The following is a 16,910-nucleotide window of genomic DNA, read 5'->3' on the forward strand; positions in this document are numbered from 1 at the left end:
GTGTCCACATGACATCTTTGGCATCAAAATGCCAACCCATATATTCTCATCATTAAATTCACATTTACGGTACTCTTTCCAGGGAAAATCCAGGAAGTAAAACAACTGTTGATGGTGACCAGTTTGTACTTTCCAAAGGAGACATCAAGTAGAAGTGTTCTTTGTGTTTATTAAATATATGTTTAGCATTTCATTTTACAAGAGGTAGGCTGAACATGTATACACACTTATCTGGAAGTAAGCCAGTGGGACTAACTTTGGGAATATAAATGTATGTTGTTGTTGTTGTTTAGTCGTGTCCGACTCTTCGTGACCCCATGGACTAGAGCACGCCAGGCACTCATGCCTGTTGTCTTTGTCCATGGAGTTTTCTTGGGAGGGATACTGGAGTGGCTTGCCGGTTCCTGCTCCAATACACGTATAGGATTGTACTATTAATATTTCCATTTAAATTAATACCCCTACACTGTTAGGATGGGACACAGGTCGTGCTGTCATCTAAACCACAGAGACTAGGGCTTGCCGATCAGAAGGTCGACAGTTTGAATCCTTGTGACAGGGTGAGCTCCCATTGCTCGGTCCCTGCTCCTGCCAACCTAGCAGTTTGAAAGGACGTCAAAGTACAAGTAGATAAATAGGTACCACTCCGGAGGGAAGGTAAACAGTGTTTCCGTGTGCTGCTCTGGTTTGCCAGAAGTGGTTTAGTCATGCTGGCCACATGACCCGGAAGCTGTCTGCAGACAAACACCAGCTGCCTTGGCCAGTAAAGCGAGATGAGCGCCGCAACTCCAGAGTCATCCGCGACTGGACCTAATGGTCAGGGGTACCTTTACTTTTACCTTTTACACCATTAGGAGCATAATTCCATTTTCTCCATAAAAGTCAAAGATTTGCTGATGAATATAAGAAATCTTAAACACCTGCATTTGCTTTTCATTGTAATAACTGAATATGTCTTATTTAGAAAAAAAATTGGAAAGAAGAATTAAGTGCCATAGAAGTGCTTTCTGTCTATATTTATGTGTATCACGATAACAGCTGAACAGCTTTCTATCTGCTTTTAATTTTACTTCAGAAAGTGAAATCTCCTAGGACAAAGTATAATTAAATTTAAAATAAGTTTAAAAAACAATTGTGCTTCTTTGAATGCTATAAAATGGTCAAACTCTCGAGCTGAATTTACTATACTGTATCACTACAGAGAGCTTATAATCAAGTTAGTTAGAGGTATGGATGCTCACAAGATGTCATTTTCTAACTAATATGTGGCATAAATATGTGTTAAAAACTCAATATATCTTAGGAATTGTGTATATATATATATATATATATATACAGCACTGCAAGTTTTTATTTTGAAAATACTTTTGCCAAAAGCAATATACCGTGACACATAAGAATTAGAAAGAAGAAATGATGCCATAATTATTATTTATAGCCATGTGTCTGTTATTTGCACAAATAAAGTATTAGTTTTTTGTAACCTGAAGAGTTGTTAGGAGGCAAATAAATGTAAAAATAGCAGGTTATGGAAATGTTTTTGCAGATTACTCATATAAATTCAAATGTATCCTGATTTTATTTACATAAATATTACATTCAACAGTATTGGGAAATTATTCAAAAGCATTAAAATGTGGCAATAGCTTTACAAGTGAGAATACTAATGAATCCACCTTAAACAAAGAGGTATAGTGGTCAGATGCTAAGGCTTACTGTATCAGCAAATAACAACACAATCCCATGAAACTTACTCCCAAGTACATATGCTCAAGATTAGGACTGGCCCTAGGATAAACAGATAACTGGTCAAAGGATGCCTTCAGCACACCCTCCCCACATGATTAGCTCTGCAGGGCCACCCAAAGGGTTTATGGGGCTTCATGCAGATCTTATGTCGGCGTCTATGCTCCTGCCTCCTACAGTAACTTTTGCATGTTTGTATGGGAGCCACCGGTGAGAATTCTTGCTTTCAGCTCTTCCTTGCCCCATTACCAAGCACAATGAGATGAGTGTTTCATTTTTTTATTACATAGGGGTAAGGGACTAGGGATCAGGTTGCCTTTATCCTGAGTACCTCCTCCAGATTCCAAATCCCTTCTGGCCAAGCTTCTTTCAGCTTCCAGTGGCTGTCTCACAGGTCAGGTGGTGGCCTGCTGCTGAGCTTCTCCACTACTCACTCAAGAAGACCTCACAGCATTGTAGGCCTCGGTGCCGGCGTCCCATGAGATGTGATAAAGTCCACACCTCAAGTGGCAGAAGCATAGGAGCCGGCACTCCACCCGTCCCATTGCTTCTGCCACTGCAGCTGAATAGAGAAAAGGCATGGGCAACTCAGTATTCATCTTACCATATTTTGGTTTGTAAAAATCTGAAAGCATTTTATTGCAGACCTAATGCAGGCAACACCTGCAAAGAACATAAGAACTGATTCATATAAAGTGAATGGCTTTATGACAACAGGTGCCTGTGTTGCACACCATCAGGTGGGCACTAGCAATGGTGATATTATCTTTGTAGTCCAATCCTAAACACATTTGGCAGAACCGAACAAAAGTTAATTGTAGCTAAACTGTAATAAAATCAGTTTATTTAAATGGCATTTTATTTAAGTTTTCACAATTGGTTAAACAATAATTATAGTGTTTATGGAGGTAGGTAGCCGTGTTGGTCTGACGCAGGTGAAATAAATAAAAAAGACCAGCTAAGTTTTTGCTGGGTATAAGCTTTTGTGTGCATGCACACTTTTTCAGATACCAGTGAAGAAGTGTGCATGCACATGAAAGCTTATATCCAGAACAAACTTTGTTGGTCTCTAAGGTGCTACTGGACAATTTTTTAATTAATATATTTATTTATAGTGTTTATTGTTGATAAAGTGCTGGTAATAGCTGCACACTGTACTTTTTAAGATACTTTGTCTGCAGGTTTATAATTGGGATAAAGATAGGATTTATGAAAAAGTGAAGTTGAATGGGGAAAGGAGGGTCAGTCAGAGAAAGTGATGCATCTTAAGGTGGTAATAAGATGGTAGTAAATGATAGTTATTCTGTTTTTCCTACAACCTAAATATACTATATCACAATATTAAGTAATGGAAATCACAATTATCTCATTCTGGTTCATATTAGTTGTCCCTGATTCTGCTTCATATTTCCACTCATGGTACTTTTCCTATGAAAACAACAACAACTATCCCACCTTCCAGTTATAGTAGATTAAATATTCTACCCGTTTAAGGTATAAGTAGTCATGGATTCCAGATCAACTCTTGTTCATATCCTTAGCAATTAGGATGTGAGCATTTAGAACCAAACATTTTAGCCACAATTTCATGCACATTTACTTGATAACAATATGTTTATAAGGTGTGCTTATAGTATATAGAGAGAGTCTCTGTACATGACTTCTATGAACATGTACCATAAGTTTTCTAGTCATCAAAAGTGACTTCATCCACTGCTATATAATGCATGTGTGTTATGTAATGGAGCTTCTTACTTTATTACCCTTCAAATTGGAAAACTTTTAAAATAATGAATAAATGACTAAATATAGCAAATGGTACAGGCAGTTTAAACAATGTGATAAAGTAGAAGAGCAATCCTACACATCTCTACTAAAAAATCAAGCCCCACAGAGTTCAATGTGTACTTTAAGGAAGCAGGGTATAGGATTGCAGCTTCAGTAGTTGTCTACATTGTTAACTCTAGTTTACACACTGAATTACTTTTAATTCTTCCTTAAAAATAATTGTACCAAATGTATGCTCCTATAGCCTTTAATTAAAATAAGCTGAGCAGCAAGAGAGTGGAGGTATAATAACCAATTCATGATATAGAGGGTAATTGGATCCCACTGGGGAATAAAGTAATTTTCTGGTGCTATTCTACTGAAGCACATATTGCAAGAGCTCTGAAGAAGTTTGTAGGTAGCAAGTAAGCATTAAGAGCAATTTTTTTCTAAACAAAAATTCTAAAGACTATTGCCCGTTGTCCAAACTATGTTGGAAGAGATTGGAAACTTAGGCATTTTTTAAAAAACAAAATAATAGAATTTGTGAAAATGGACACAGCCATTGAAATATGCTTGCCATATTTCAAACAAATTTCTCCCTCCTCCCTACCTCCCTCTGTGTGTGTTAGGCAGTGTGTGTTTTTCTAAAAAAATGTCTAGGGGTACCTACTCATATTGAAATACTACCCCTCAACAAAGCCAAACTTAGATTCACAAAATGTTTAGGGGTATGTGCACCCCTGCGTACCCCCAGAAGTAAAGCACTGGTGCTAAGCATATGTCTGTGCTAGGCATATTTAAAGTTGGAACACTTTAAAAAGTTTTCAGTGCCTTGCCACCTAGTTTTTTGAACTACGTATTTTTGTACAAAATTAGGAGGTATTATTGAGTAAGATTCCTACAGAAATTTACATGGATAAGTGCAGGGCTTCAGGAGTTATCCATTAGCCATCAAAAACAGCCACTGAAGTTTCTTTTAATAAATATATTTATGTACAATTAGCATAAAGTCACAGCAGCCTGCTCTAAGTCACCATTCCTCCATTCTGGTGGTTTCCTTGTAACAAAAATAAGCCAACTCTTAGTTGTGATGAGCTGTGTCTTTATCCCAGGCTGCGTATGTACTAGAACTGCATGAGAGATGCATTTTGAGGTCTTTATTAGCACTCACAAATGTTGTCAAGTAAGAAAAAATGGCCAAAAGTAATCAGTTAAATAGCAAAATGATAGCATCATATTCAAACCTTGATTGGCTGTAATCACACAGTTAAAAAGAAAGAATCCTAAAGCTGGTATATAATCAATTAGAGCTACAAAAGGGTGTGTGTGTGTGTGTGTGTGTTGTGTGTGTGTGTAGTTGTGTGTGTTTGTTCATGAATGAGCACATACACATGGGAAACTGATTACTAATCTTTCCCCCACTTCTTGAAATTCAACTTTTCACTTCAAAAGTGTGAAAATGAGAAGCAATGCTATAAATAAATATAACCACTTGTTTTGTTATTATTCTTAATAAATAGTAGGACTATACTGGCTACTTTCAGATGGGCATGAAGCATGGCAGAAGGACATGGGTGTGACAGCTTTCATGAAGACTATGCTTACTTTCTTTTCCCTTTACTTCATATTTGAACTGCCTTGTTTCAAAGCCAATTTCTTAGTTCCCATTGCATGGCCTCCAAGAGAATGCCAGTCTACATTCTGAATTGGCTTTGTAATAACTTCATATAGCTGGGGCAAGTGGTTTCTACCTGCACTCAGTCACAAGGAAGATGGCTGAAGACTTCACCCAATCTTAGAAAGGCAGGTCCTCTTCCACAGCACCCGCATCAGAAAAAGGTTGGGTTCCATTTTAGCTCAGGTCTACTTTGCAGTTGTCAAAAAAATGGAGAGTTCCACCCATCCCATCCCCCATTTATAGATCTTAGACAGTTTGCTCCAATAACAGAGAAATGAATACACTCATTAGCATTTTAAAGCAGTTGCACTGAAGGGATTGGTGTGTAAAGCTATGTAACTTTTGAAGTATTTAACATACAATTTTCATGCTGCTAATCTTCTTTTAGATGAACTTTTTTTTCCTCCCTCACTCCCCGTAAAGAAGTTATATAATGATTAATCATGGATAAGCATCAGAGGCAACCCTCAGTTTCCGTTTTCATAACAAATCTAAGTGCCTAATGATTATATTTGCAAGAGACATTAATTCTGCGATGAGTATAAGGTATTGAAATCAAAGCTTCACATTTATGATTGCATTAGTTAGTTTTTATAGGCTAATTAAACTATTTTTGTATTCCAACTAGTAATTGTAGGAGTTTTAATAGTACACTACTGATTGGAGTTTAAAGTTCATAAGACCATGTGGTGTAATTATTTTTGGTATCCTATTATATTAGATCTTTTTTCTCTTTTCCTCTGAGATCATGTTATTTCTCTCTATTGAGTTATATGATAGACAAAATGTCAGGCATAATTAAAGAGAATTATAGTGTAAAAAGCAGTAAGAATTCTACAAAGAATACGGAAAACCGTACCTGGAGACTGAGAACTAAGTGCTTTTGACTTAAATTCTGAACAGGCAGTTTGACAGGGTTGTGCTGGTTTAGCACCCTGATTTATTGGTTTCTGGTGAAGAGGTCAAGTGCTTAGCTTCTCACTGGGAAGCCTCTTATCGTTTCCTGCATACAGTGGTTTTGCTGATAAAATATTGTGACCATTTTAAAATCCATCATACTGAACTTCCATTCGTACAATAGTCTCTGAGGCTGAAATCCTGTACATGTTTATTTTGTAGTAATTCCCATTTAACTCAATGGAACTTACTTCTGAATAGACATACATAGGGCTGACCGTAAGATGCAAATTATTCTAAATAGTGCCTTTAGTCATGTCTAAGGCTCTGACTGAACATGTTGAAGTGTACTGGATTACTTCTGTTGCTTTGAAAGGAAGATCTACTAATAAAACTCAAATCTTTTTTTAAATTGAGAGATGGGTAGGACTAGTTCAACCTAAAATAGGAATGGCTAACTGTCAGCAAGTGAGCTGCAAGCAGCCCATGAAACCAAACCATTTAAGCTAATCCAGGCATGGCCAGACTTGGTCTTCCAGCTGTTTTGGGACTATGATTCCCATCATCCCCGACCACTGGTCCTGTTAGCTAGGGATGATGGGAGTTGTAGTCTAACTAAATTTAAGGCGCTTTCCTTATAAAAAGTTTTAACTTCATTTGTAAATGTTTTTTCATGCATTAACACAACATACACAAAAGCACAAACATAGGGTAGATAAAGTTCTTGCTTGGTTTTCGGGGTGTGTATGAATGCATGCATTCAGTTACTAAGAGGCACCAGCTCTGTTATAGAGGTTGGGCTTGTTCAGCAGGATACACTTCCAAATCCTATACTGCTATCTAAGGAATAATATGAGCACTTGCTATGTTGGATTAGAACATGAGTTCTAGAGAGAGGAAGCACGTTCAGAGGAAAGGTTGAAAGGCATAGTATTCTTTTTTCATTTCAGTATCAAACCTTTATTGCATTAGCATACAGCCATAGCAAGATAAGACAAAAATGCTAGAGACAAGCAACCAAACTAAATTCAAAGCAATATTACTGGCGTTATGACATTTAAATTACCCTAAGACAATAATGTAAAGATTTAGTTGCCAGCGCCGGGAATCTAAAATGCGGATGTATATAAAGCATATAATGGCCCCCCAAAAAGGCTCGGCACATTAGGTTAAAAGGTAATAAAAAGAATTCAAACAGGTCCAGGTCTAGGACACACTACCCAGTCAGAGTAGCCCTGAGTTTCAAAGCCTGCACTATAAAGATTGCCACCCCACGTGAAATTTGGGGATTTGTGTCCACAAGAAGCGAATTCAAACAGTCTTCCTTAGATGTGATGGTGGATGGGATCAAGAGGAGGAGCTTAGTTCTTATTAGCTCATAAATAGGGCAGTAGAAAAAGAAATGTATGAAGTCCTCTACTTCATTCATTGTGCATGGACATAGACGCTGAGTAATAGGGGTCTTAGAGTAAATCCCCTGCAAGAAGGCCGTGGGTATAGAATGGAAACGGGCCATGATAAATGCTCTTCTCAAATTGGGCTCCGTCAGGTCTATCAAGTAGTTGGCAAGTGATCTTACCACTTTCACTTTAGGGAGCCACATGGAGAGGCGAGCTGTGGTGGACTGTGCCTGGTCCATGGCCTCGTCTCTTGTAAGAATCCAGGCCCGGATTTTATGTTGGTCCCAAGATGACAGCGTGTCAAGATCTGGGAGGGAGTAGCGTGCAGTAATAGTCTCCATGGCCTTGGACCATTTGTTGCTGTGAGAACAAGTTAAAAAAGCTTGCCTGGCTAGTAGGGAACCTGGGGCTTTGTTTAATTTACAATAAAAACTAATAATTCTAATGTGGGCTCTCACAACAATGGAGGGGAGGCCCAGTTCTGTTCTTAACTGTGCAGCAACCAAGCCCTTGGGGAGACCCAGTAACTTTCGTGCAAAAGAGTTTTGTAGAATCTCGAGCCGTTGTAGTGTTTTTAAATTCCACCCCCAGATTTCAACCCCATACAGTAACATCGGGAGGACTTTGCTGATAAATGCTTTTCTGATTGGTGGGACCAACTGGCCACCTTTTGCATAGAAGAATTTCTCCAAGGCTTTGATGGTTCTACGGGCAGCCAGGATGGTCATGTTTAGGTGAGCTGACCAGCTGAGCCCATGCTGAAAAGTGATACCCAAATACTTGAATGCTGAACAATATTCAATAGAGTGGCCCTCAAAATTCCAGAATGACTTCCGAGTTTTCGTGCCAAAAGTAAGAATTTTGGTTTTGGCGAAATTGATTTTGAGGGAGTTGGTATCACAATATGTCATGAGCCCTCTGAGCATGTTGTTTAAGCCCTGCTTGGTTAAAGTCAGTATCACCATGTCGTCCGCATAGAGTAATATGGGGATCTTGAGCTGTTGTAAAGAGGGGGCAGATTGGTTTAGGGCCTTCATGGTCGTAACGATGTCATTGATGTAGAAATTAAATAGAAAAGGGGCCAAGAGGCAGCCCTGTTTGACCCCTTTATTCAGAGGGAAAGAATCCGAGAGAGCTCCCAGAGGGCCAAATTTTACTCTGGCCGATATTTCATTATGAATTTCCATAAGAAGGTGGAGGAGTCTCTTATTTATGTTGGTGTAACTAAGCTTCTGCCATAGCCTATCTCTAGGGATGGAGTCAAAAGCGGAGGTCAGGTCCACAAAAGCCGCATGTAGTTTGCAGTTTAACCTGTTTAGGTATTTATCAATCAGGGTAAATAGAACAAGACATTGGCCAGATGTACTATGACCTTTACGGAAGCCAGCCTGTTCCGGGTGGAATAGCTTTGTTTCTTCTGCCCACTCTATTAATTTCTCTAGCAAGAATCTAGAGTAAACCTTGTAATTTTTTTTCCCATTTCATTTAATGATAGGGCAGGGGCAAGGCAGACTTTTGATCTATTATAGCTAATTAGCCATTAAAATAACATGGTTAAAAGGGTTATCACATTAAAAGCTGGGAAAGGCAAGGAATGACAATATAGAGCCTGCTCTAGAGTAGCTACATTATGAACACCAGAATTCATATGACTTAAAAAATTGCAGTACAAGGAAGATTGAGCATTACAATGTCAATTAACTTGTTAACCCCCCCCTTAAATTCATGCTACAGATGTGGAGTAGCGATCCTTGTTCATTCCCAAACAATGTTGAAAGAGTCTCAGATGAAAACTATGGAAAAATTGCTACTATGCACTAATTTTCAAATATGGGTCAATTAAGGATTTGTATATGTCACTGTGATTATTGTCATCATCCAGTAACCTAGAGTCTGCTCCCACCTGAAGTTATTGATAGTTGTTTTAACAAATGAAAAGTCTCCATTGATGCAACTGATTGGAGACCAACAAGGAAAATAAAAAAAAGGCTTCTACACTGGTTATTGACTTAGATTGAGAAAAGTGAAAGGTACAAACAATTACACTCTGTGAACAGGCCATATTAAGTCACCCTGAGAGTTCATTTCATCATAAGCATTTTAGAGAACAAAAGATATTTTGATAGCAGATAACTTAATTATCTGCCACTATCAGTTTGGAATGGCTATTAAACATGTCCAAAATGTCTACCAAATTTTTCAGTAAGAGTGACAGCAAAATTTTTGGTAAGGATAAAAATGCAGCAGCCTTTCTGGAATAAAACTCTTGACAGAGTATGATAAATTACCTTATTATAGTTGTTCGCATGACAAATGTACTTGATCAGGGCTTCTTCTTGGGAATACTTGAGCTTATCCAGGGGCAAAGCTAGAAAAGAAATGAAAGTTAACTACTAATCAGGGTAATAGATCAACACTTCTACAGACATAGCATTTAGAACCTAACCAATTGTTGTGTCAAAAGCAAAGCACTTGTGTACATGTACTGCAAAATGCTTGTGAGCATTTAATTTGATTTTTATGTTCTTTCCATCACAATTTTTTTTAACAGTTGAAGCCTACTTGGTGACATAATGCAAAAAAGACATGGTACAGTTAACAGTCATTACTCTTTAGAAGAAATTATAGAAATGTAAGTGTTCCCTTGCCCTCATGGGAACTACTACAAGAAAGGATAGTTGTTAATTTTTATAATGAAATATTTTGAATGTGTAACTATTTGATTGTTTGATTATTTGATTATTGTTAGCCGCTCTGAGCCCGGCTTTGGCTAGGGAGGACGGGATATAAATAAAATTTATTATTATTATTATTATTATTATAAACAGTTATATGGGTAAATTACAGTGAAGCCTTGTGAATGTCATCAAGAATAGAATTTTGCCCAGAGAGGTCATAAGGTATCAATAAGTGGGCTTCTACATGCCTGGCACCCACCATAAGGCACAGGCAAAGCTTTTGAAAGCAGGTCGGAAAGAGGACCATTTATATTAATAGCATGCCAGAAACTTTGGTCAGAAAATGTGCAGAAATAGTAATTTAATCTAAGACAACAGGGATGAATTTTTTCTGAAGGTTGGTTTTAGGAAGAAAAACAATATAACGAAAAGCATTATTTTTAACCTTGCTAAATGAGAAATGAAATGCTTGTTTTCCAGTTGGGCCAGGCAGCAACAATATATTTTGGATTCTCCAGGGTTCAAGCTATGCTGGGTAATTGGGCGAAAAGCTGGTAGGGGTTGTTCCAAGTGACTGGTCACTGAACAGCAGGTGAACATTGGTTGATCAATGGCTTTCACTGTTTAACCTTTCTGTGCAAATGGAATGGAGTAACAATGAAAATGTACTGCCTACACAATTGATGTCCAGTGGACCGTTTTATCACATGGTTAAAACATCAAGCTTAAACAGCTGGTCATGTTTAAAGAAAATATTATAATCAATCTTCACTTGTGGATAATGTTTCTTTAAATTTCATTGTATTTATGCTTTCATCCTGGATATTTAATCTGATCAGTTACCTATGATGATAAAGAGATATCAAATGTGTTTAGAAGTTTGTCAGCTGAATGTAATAGGTGGCATTGCATGTTGGAGTGATGGAAGTGTAAATAATTTTCCTTTCCTATTCTTTTCTTGAAAAAGTTCCTTCATTTGCTTATTAAATTCAGAAAACTAAAGAAGTATATAGCCCTAAAAGAAAAGTGTGAGCAAATCTGAACAAGCTAATGCGTACATTTGGGTCCAGTACTTCAGCTATCAGTTGCTTCTTTGTTCTGCTTAATTTAGTGGCTGTTCCATTTATAAACTTCAAAGTCGACTCTAAGTCATGCTCACAGAAAGAAGATTCATGTCACGCAAACAGGTCTGACCAGTTCAAGTGATGTGACCAAATTTGACATTTCTGCTGCATGAAACACTAGTTCCTTCCATTTGTTCCAGGGCTTCAGACACAGCAAGCAGGCAAGAAGGTGCTGGAATTGGGTGATAATTTACTATACTTATAATAGCTGAGATGCAGAATTCTGAAAGCTTAGTTAGAAACCAGTTTAAGAAGAATACCAATTTAAGAAGAATATTTACAAACTGGAACATGTGTAGAGGGGGAAGACCATGATGATAAAGGGTCTGGAAACCAAGCCCTACGAAGAACAGTGGAAGGAGTTGAGTATGTTTAGCCTGGAAAAGAGAAGACTAATTGATGATAGGTGATATGATACCCAACTTCAACTATCTAAAGGGCTGTCATATGGAAGATGGAGCAAGCTTGTTTTCTGCTGCTCCAAAGGGTGGGATTGAAACTAATGAATTTAAATTACCGGAAAGCAGATTCTGACTAAATATAAGGAAGAACTTTCTGATGGTAAGAGTTGTTCAGCAGTGGAATGGACTACCTTGGAGAGTAGTGGACTCTCTTTTGTTGGAGGTTTTTAACAGAGGTTGGATGACCAGGGGTGAACTGCGATCCCTGATTTTGCAGACACTTGGACTAGAGGTCCCTTGGGATCCCTTCAAACTCTACAGATCTACTATTTATTATTATATTGCATTATTTTTTATCTTAATAAAACATGCAAGATTGATGCATAATAGAAATTATATTGATCCTGTCTGTGCTACAAAGAAGTTACAGAGAGCCACTTGAATCTGATGAGAAGCAAAGGCCGAGCACTAATTGTGAGTCTGAGACCTCCTGTTGTAGCCTTGAATTGGCAGCCATCCTTTCTACCAAGAAGATGGTTGGATAACTTGGCACTGAGTCTTAAATGTGTTGAGAGAATAGGTCTTTGCTGCTTTCACAGACTTATTTGTCTTTCAAGTGCTTTTTTGAGAAGCTACCACTGCAAAGTAAGTCTAACTGTAAGTCATTTAGATTTATTTGAAGTAAGCAAATTGCAGTCTTATTGTATCTATCCTATCTTTCTTTTTCTTTTAAATGATGTAAAGTACACCACAGAACACTTCTAGGATTCCATTATACATATCAGGATGCTAGTAATGAATAACATGGAAATACAAAACAAACCCCTGTAGACCTCTCTCAAACAGAATGGTACAGAGTTTGCTCATAGAAAAACTGAATATTGGAATAGGTGGAATCATCATTACTGGAACTCAAAAAACAGTAATACTCCAAATCTGCTGGCTCTCTCTCTCAATCTCTCTCTCCCTCTTTGTGTGTGTGTGTGTGTGTGTGTGTGTGAGAGAGAGAGAGAGAGAGAGAGAGAGAGAGAAAGAGAGAGAGATCCTAGCAATGTTATTTAGGGATATTTATTTTAATTAATGTGAATATTGATACTGAATGATTTGTATGATTTTGTAAGTTGACCAACCATGAATGACTGAATGAGTAATACAGGAAAAGCATGTGATGCAGTGCTTCCATTTACAGAAGAGACAATTCAGCATAGTGTGAGCTCTTCAGTAATCGGCTTTGAAATAAAACAAGGAGCATGCATTGAATTTCTATTATGCATAAGTAGTACTTTGTAGCTTTCTTTGTACTTGATACTCCTTTAGAAAATCTCCTGGCAGAGGGAAAAGGATGCAGACAAATCAGCCAAACACATGAAGACATATTCTTAATTTATCTAAGCATACTGTTAGTTGACCTTGTTTCTTATTTGAAGGAGTGTGTGTGTGTGTTCTTCAGTAATAATTAATACATGCAATTTTGTCTACACTACATATTGGAAAGGTCTCTAATTAATCCAGTTGTATGTTGGTGCTTTCTATAAAACTGGTAAACCGTAGTGGCAACACTTTCATTTATCTTGTAGCTTAAAAAAACACAATATTTTGACCTGGCTATTCTCAAAATGTGTTAAATGGAGCCTAACATGAAGTTTGAAAGAGCTGGCCGTAGCATCACTGCTTAGTTTTGTTTTGGAATACACGTGGATCTTCCACCATATAGCAGCTCACAAGCTATAACTTTATTATATACTTGGTGGTGAAGGGTGAATTTTATGGTTTTGAAATGAAATTATAGTCCATTAAAACTAAAGAAATCTTGTACAGGGTTATACTAATGATCCATTGAACTAGATAAGGAGGGAGCCAGGGTCCAAATCCTCACTCATCCATGAAGCTCTCTGGGTTACTTTTGGGCAAGATAGTGCCTCTCAGCCTAATCTACCTCAAAGGGTTGTTGTGATTCTAACAGGAGTAGAAGGAGAACCATATACACGTCATGGAGTTCCTTGGAAGAAAGTGGGCTATAAATGTGACAACAAATAAACAATATCAGTATTTACTTCGCTTGATGTTGCTGCAACTGTGACAGAATTTCTCAATAATATCCTATCATTCCTATCCATCCCAGTTAACCCCCGTGTCAGCACCTACCTTCTAATGTCCCAGGAATCCTCAGAACTCCTTACTCCAAGAGTCTTGTTACCCCTTTTCATCAGTGTACACCACTCCTTTTGTTTGTTTAATTTAGTGTTTCTGGTCATTTCAATCTCTCACTTTCCTTTCCATACAGTGTCTGCATCTATCTGTCCTTCCTACCCTTTATCTCGCACTGATTTGCCACGTGGATTATGACCTTCCCAAGGTCCCTTCCTACCCCCAATCCCAATGCTATTTTTGGAGCAGCCCTGGTTCCATTCATAGTTTGCCCTATTGCCCTCTACCTTCTCCTTCATCTTCCCTCATCTCTCTTTCTTCACTCTCACTTTTCCCTTGTCTCCTCTGTGTTCCTTTGCTGGTGTCTCCTTCTTCCTGCTGCTTGGACTGAGAAAGAATGCTCTCTGTTTCTGCCCTTTAATCTGCTGCTGGGATGCTCTCAGCATCCTCACCCCACTCAGTGTTCTTGCCCGCATTCCTGTCCCAGCTCCAGTGTCTGTCCTGGGTCGGATCCCTTTACACCCAGTTCCTGAAACTAATTTTTACGTGCCGTGTGTGCTTATTCTTCACTAACATTTTTGTAAAGTGGTTGATGATTGTTACAAAATACAAAGTCATATATGAGTAAGAAAAGAGTATACAAGGACAATGTGTACAATGGAAAACTATACAATTAAATGACTGGCGAAATGGAATGTGGTTGAATTCAAACATTCTGTTTTGTAAACTGAGTAGCTCATGAATTCTTCCATGAGTGGAAGCTCTTTCCTTTCAAAGAACAGAATGCTTAATTCAACCCCATGATTTCCAAGCATTTTTAAAAAGGGAAACCACCACATGGAGGATAACTCTGTCAGTAGCTACAAATAGTAGGAATGACAGGTTAGAGATGACATACTTCTGAGGTCTTTCTTGGATCAAGGGATATCTACTGGAGTTCTGATGCCTTCCCCACTGACTACCGTGGGTTGAGGAATGGGTATCAGCAGCAAATAACAGAGAATAGGCAAAACCCTTTAGTGCTTGGATTAATTATTTCTAGCTTTTTTAAAAAACTGCTTGCATCCAGACCATTTTTTTTCCTTTTAAAAGTGCCATGTAACCTACTGAATTTAACAAAACTCCTTTCTCTGTTTCTTTTTAGGTAAGCTAATAAAAGATTCTTCTATATAATCAGACTCAAACAAGGTAAACCAATTTCAGGTATATTGTCTATTTAATGTTATTGTGCATGACAGAAATGTAAATACTAGATAGAAAAACTGAATTACACAGGTTGTTGAGCATTAGTACTACCAAAACAATGAGGGAAATGGTTCAAAATATTGTTGAATCCAGTGGCATGAAGTTGGTAGTAATAAATTTATTTGCAAAGATGTGTCATGAGCTTTTGCCAGTTAGTACAATTAGCAAAATAGCAAGCAAAAGAAAGTAATGTAGAATTAATAGAAAATTAGAGTGCCATGCAGCCATTCAAAATAAGTTCAGAGGACATGGTACAAAGACTCAACAGTGCAGATGGGTACCAGAATTTGGATGGATGTGCTCTACCAATGCATAACAGATACTGAAAACACAAACTGGAAATGTATTTTTTTTGGGGGGAACAAGAATCTATTGATGGGAAGATTCTTAGAGTGAATCATGGAGTGACAATATCACGTGTCTGTAAACCATTTTCAAATGTGAATTTCAAACTATTGTTCTTAAATCAGTCTGGAAATGTCAAACTATGAAATTTATTTTCTTATACACAAGCATTGTTTTAACTGAATTGTAGTGGAAATACGTAATGTAATAAGAAAACAATAATGTGATATTGTTCTGTTTCATTCAGCCGCCCAGAGTGGCTGGGGAAACTCAGCCAGATGGGCGGGGTATAAATAATAAATTATTATTATTATTATAAATTGTTATTATTATAGTCCCTGACGGTGGAGGCAGTCTAGCCAAATTTAAACATTTTCTTTTAAATATTGGGAATAAATATTTTTGTAACTCCTGGCTGCATTCAGTAATGTGACTCTGAATACTCTAGTTTGTGCAGAATATTGTTTTTAAAAAACAATTACGTCATTGTCTAAACCAGATTTTCTCTAGTTTTCTTTTTATTTTGAATTTGTGTTTTTCTCAGTATTTATTGGAATGACTGATAAAAGTCATCCTCATTTATTTGGTTAACTGAGGTCAGGTTATGCATTTGTCATCAAACCAGTGTTTGTCATGTTTATAAAGATTGGAATAATTATTGAATCACTTAATTTATAAACTGATGCTTTTTCCTGTTTTAAGAAATCAATTTGATGTTGTTGGTGATTATATTTTGCCACCTGTTTGGGAACTTATGTTGGCTGCATAAAGACTGCTAAAGTGAGTTATAGCAGTATTATAACATTCTGTACTTTCTGCATTTCTACTTATTCAAGTGGTGTAATCTGAAGTTTAGGGTTAATACACACATGCAAACATGTCAGTCACAGTCTCATTTGATTACCCGACACCTGATTGATTGTGTAGAACATGTGAATTGCTTCCATTAAAACATTCTGTAGATAAAATGATGTGAAAGCTTTCTATGTGGCACTTGATTTGAGATGGCTGCTTCACACATTCCATTTATTGTTTACTGTTGTTATCATTCAATTATACACATATATGTTTGAGCTGACCCTAAGCTGACAGGCTGAACAATATAATCAGCAATAAATAAAACTGCCAAAGTAGTGGGAAGAGAATAGGTATTGCCATTTAATAAAAATAGGGGTGCTTGTGTGTTAAAATTGTGAATTTCTGTGAAATTGGATGAATGTTGAACCCTCCCCCTCTGACAGGGCCTTTTCAGTAACAGTTCCCAGTTGGTGGAATGCCTTCCCTGGTCAGGTACATCTGACTCCCTCATTGTTGACTTTCACGATACATTTCAAGAAATTTCTGTTTACGCATGAATTTTATGGTTAAATAAATAAACATTACTGCTTTTGCCATATTCAGAATATTTCAGTGTTGGACATTCTCTATGTTGCTTGATAGCATTTTGGTTGCATCCTTATGGCAGATGACTCTGTAGC

At 37.5% G+C, this 16,910-nt stretch overlaps 1 protein-coding gene and 1 long non-coding RNA gene across 6 annotated transcripts in view; both read left to right on the plus strand.

Moving 5' to 3' along the window:
• Nucleotides 1-15,030, plus strand: part of LOC310844004 — a 122,876-nt gene extending 107,846 nt beyond the window's left edge. The window contains exon 3 of the long non-coding RNA XR_014563872.1: nt 14,987-15,030. This is a non-coding gene — a long non-coding RNA (uncharacterized lncRNA). The remainder of the gene's footprint in view (nt 1-14,986) is intronic.
• The window catches only part of CADM2 (cell adhesion molecule 2), a 372,090-nt gene that overhangs the window by 109,719 nt on the left and 245,461 nt on the right, over nt 1-16,910 (plus strand). The gene's annotated exons all lie outside the window — the stretch shown is intronic.

This window comes from Podarcis gaigeae (genome assembly GCF_964106915.1).
Source record: "Podarcis gaigeae genome assembly, chromosome: 4".
Lineage (NCBI taxonomy): Eukaryota > Metazoa > Chordata > Lepidosauria > Squamata > Lacertidae > Podarcis > Podarcis gaigeae.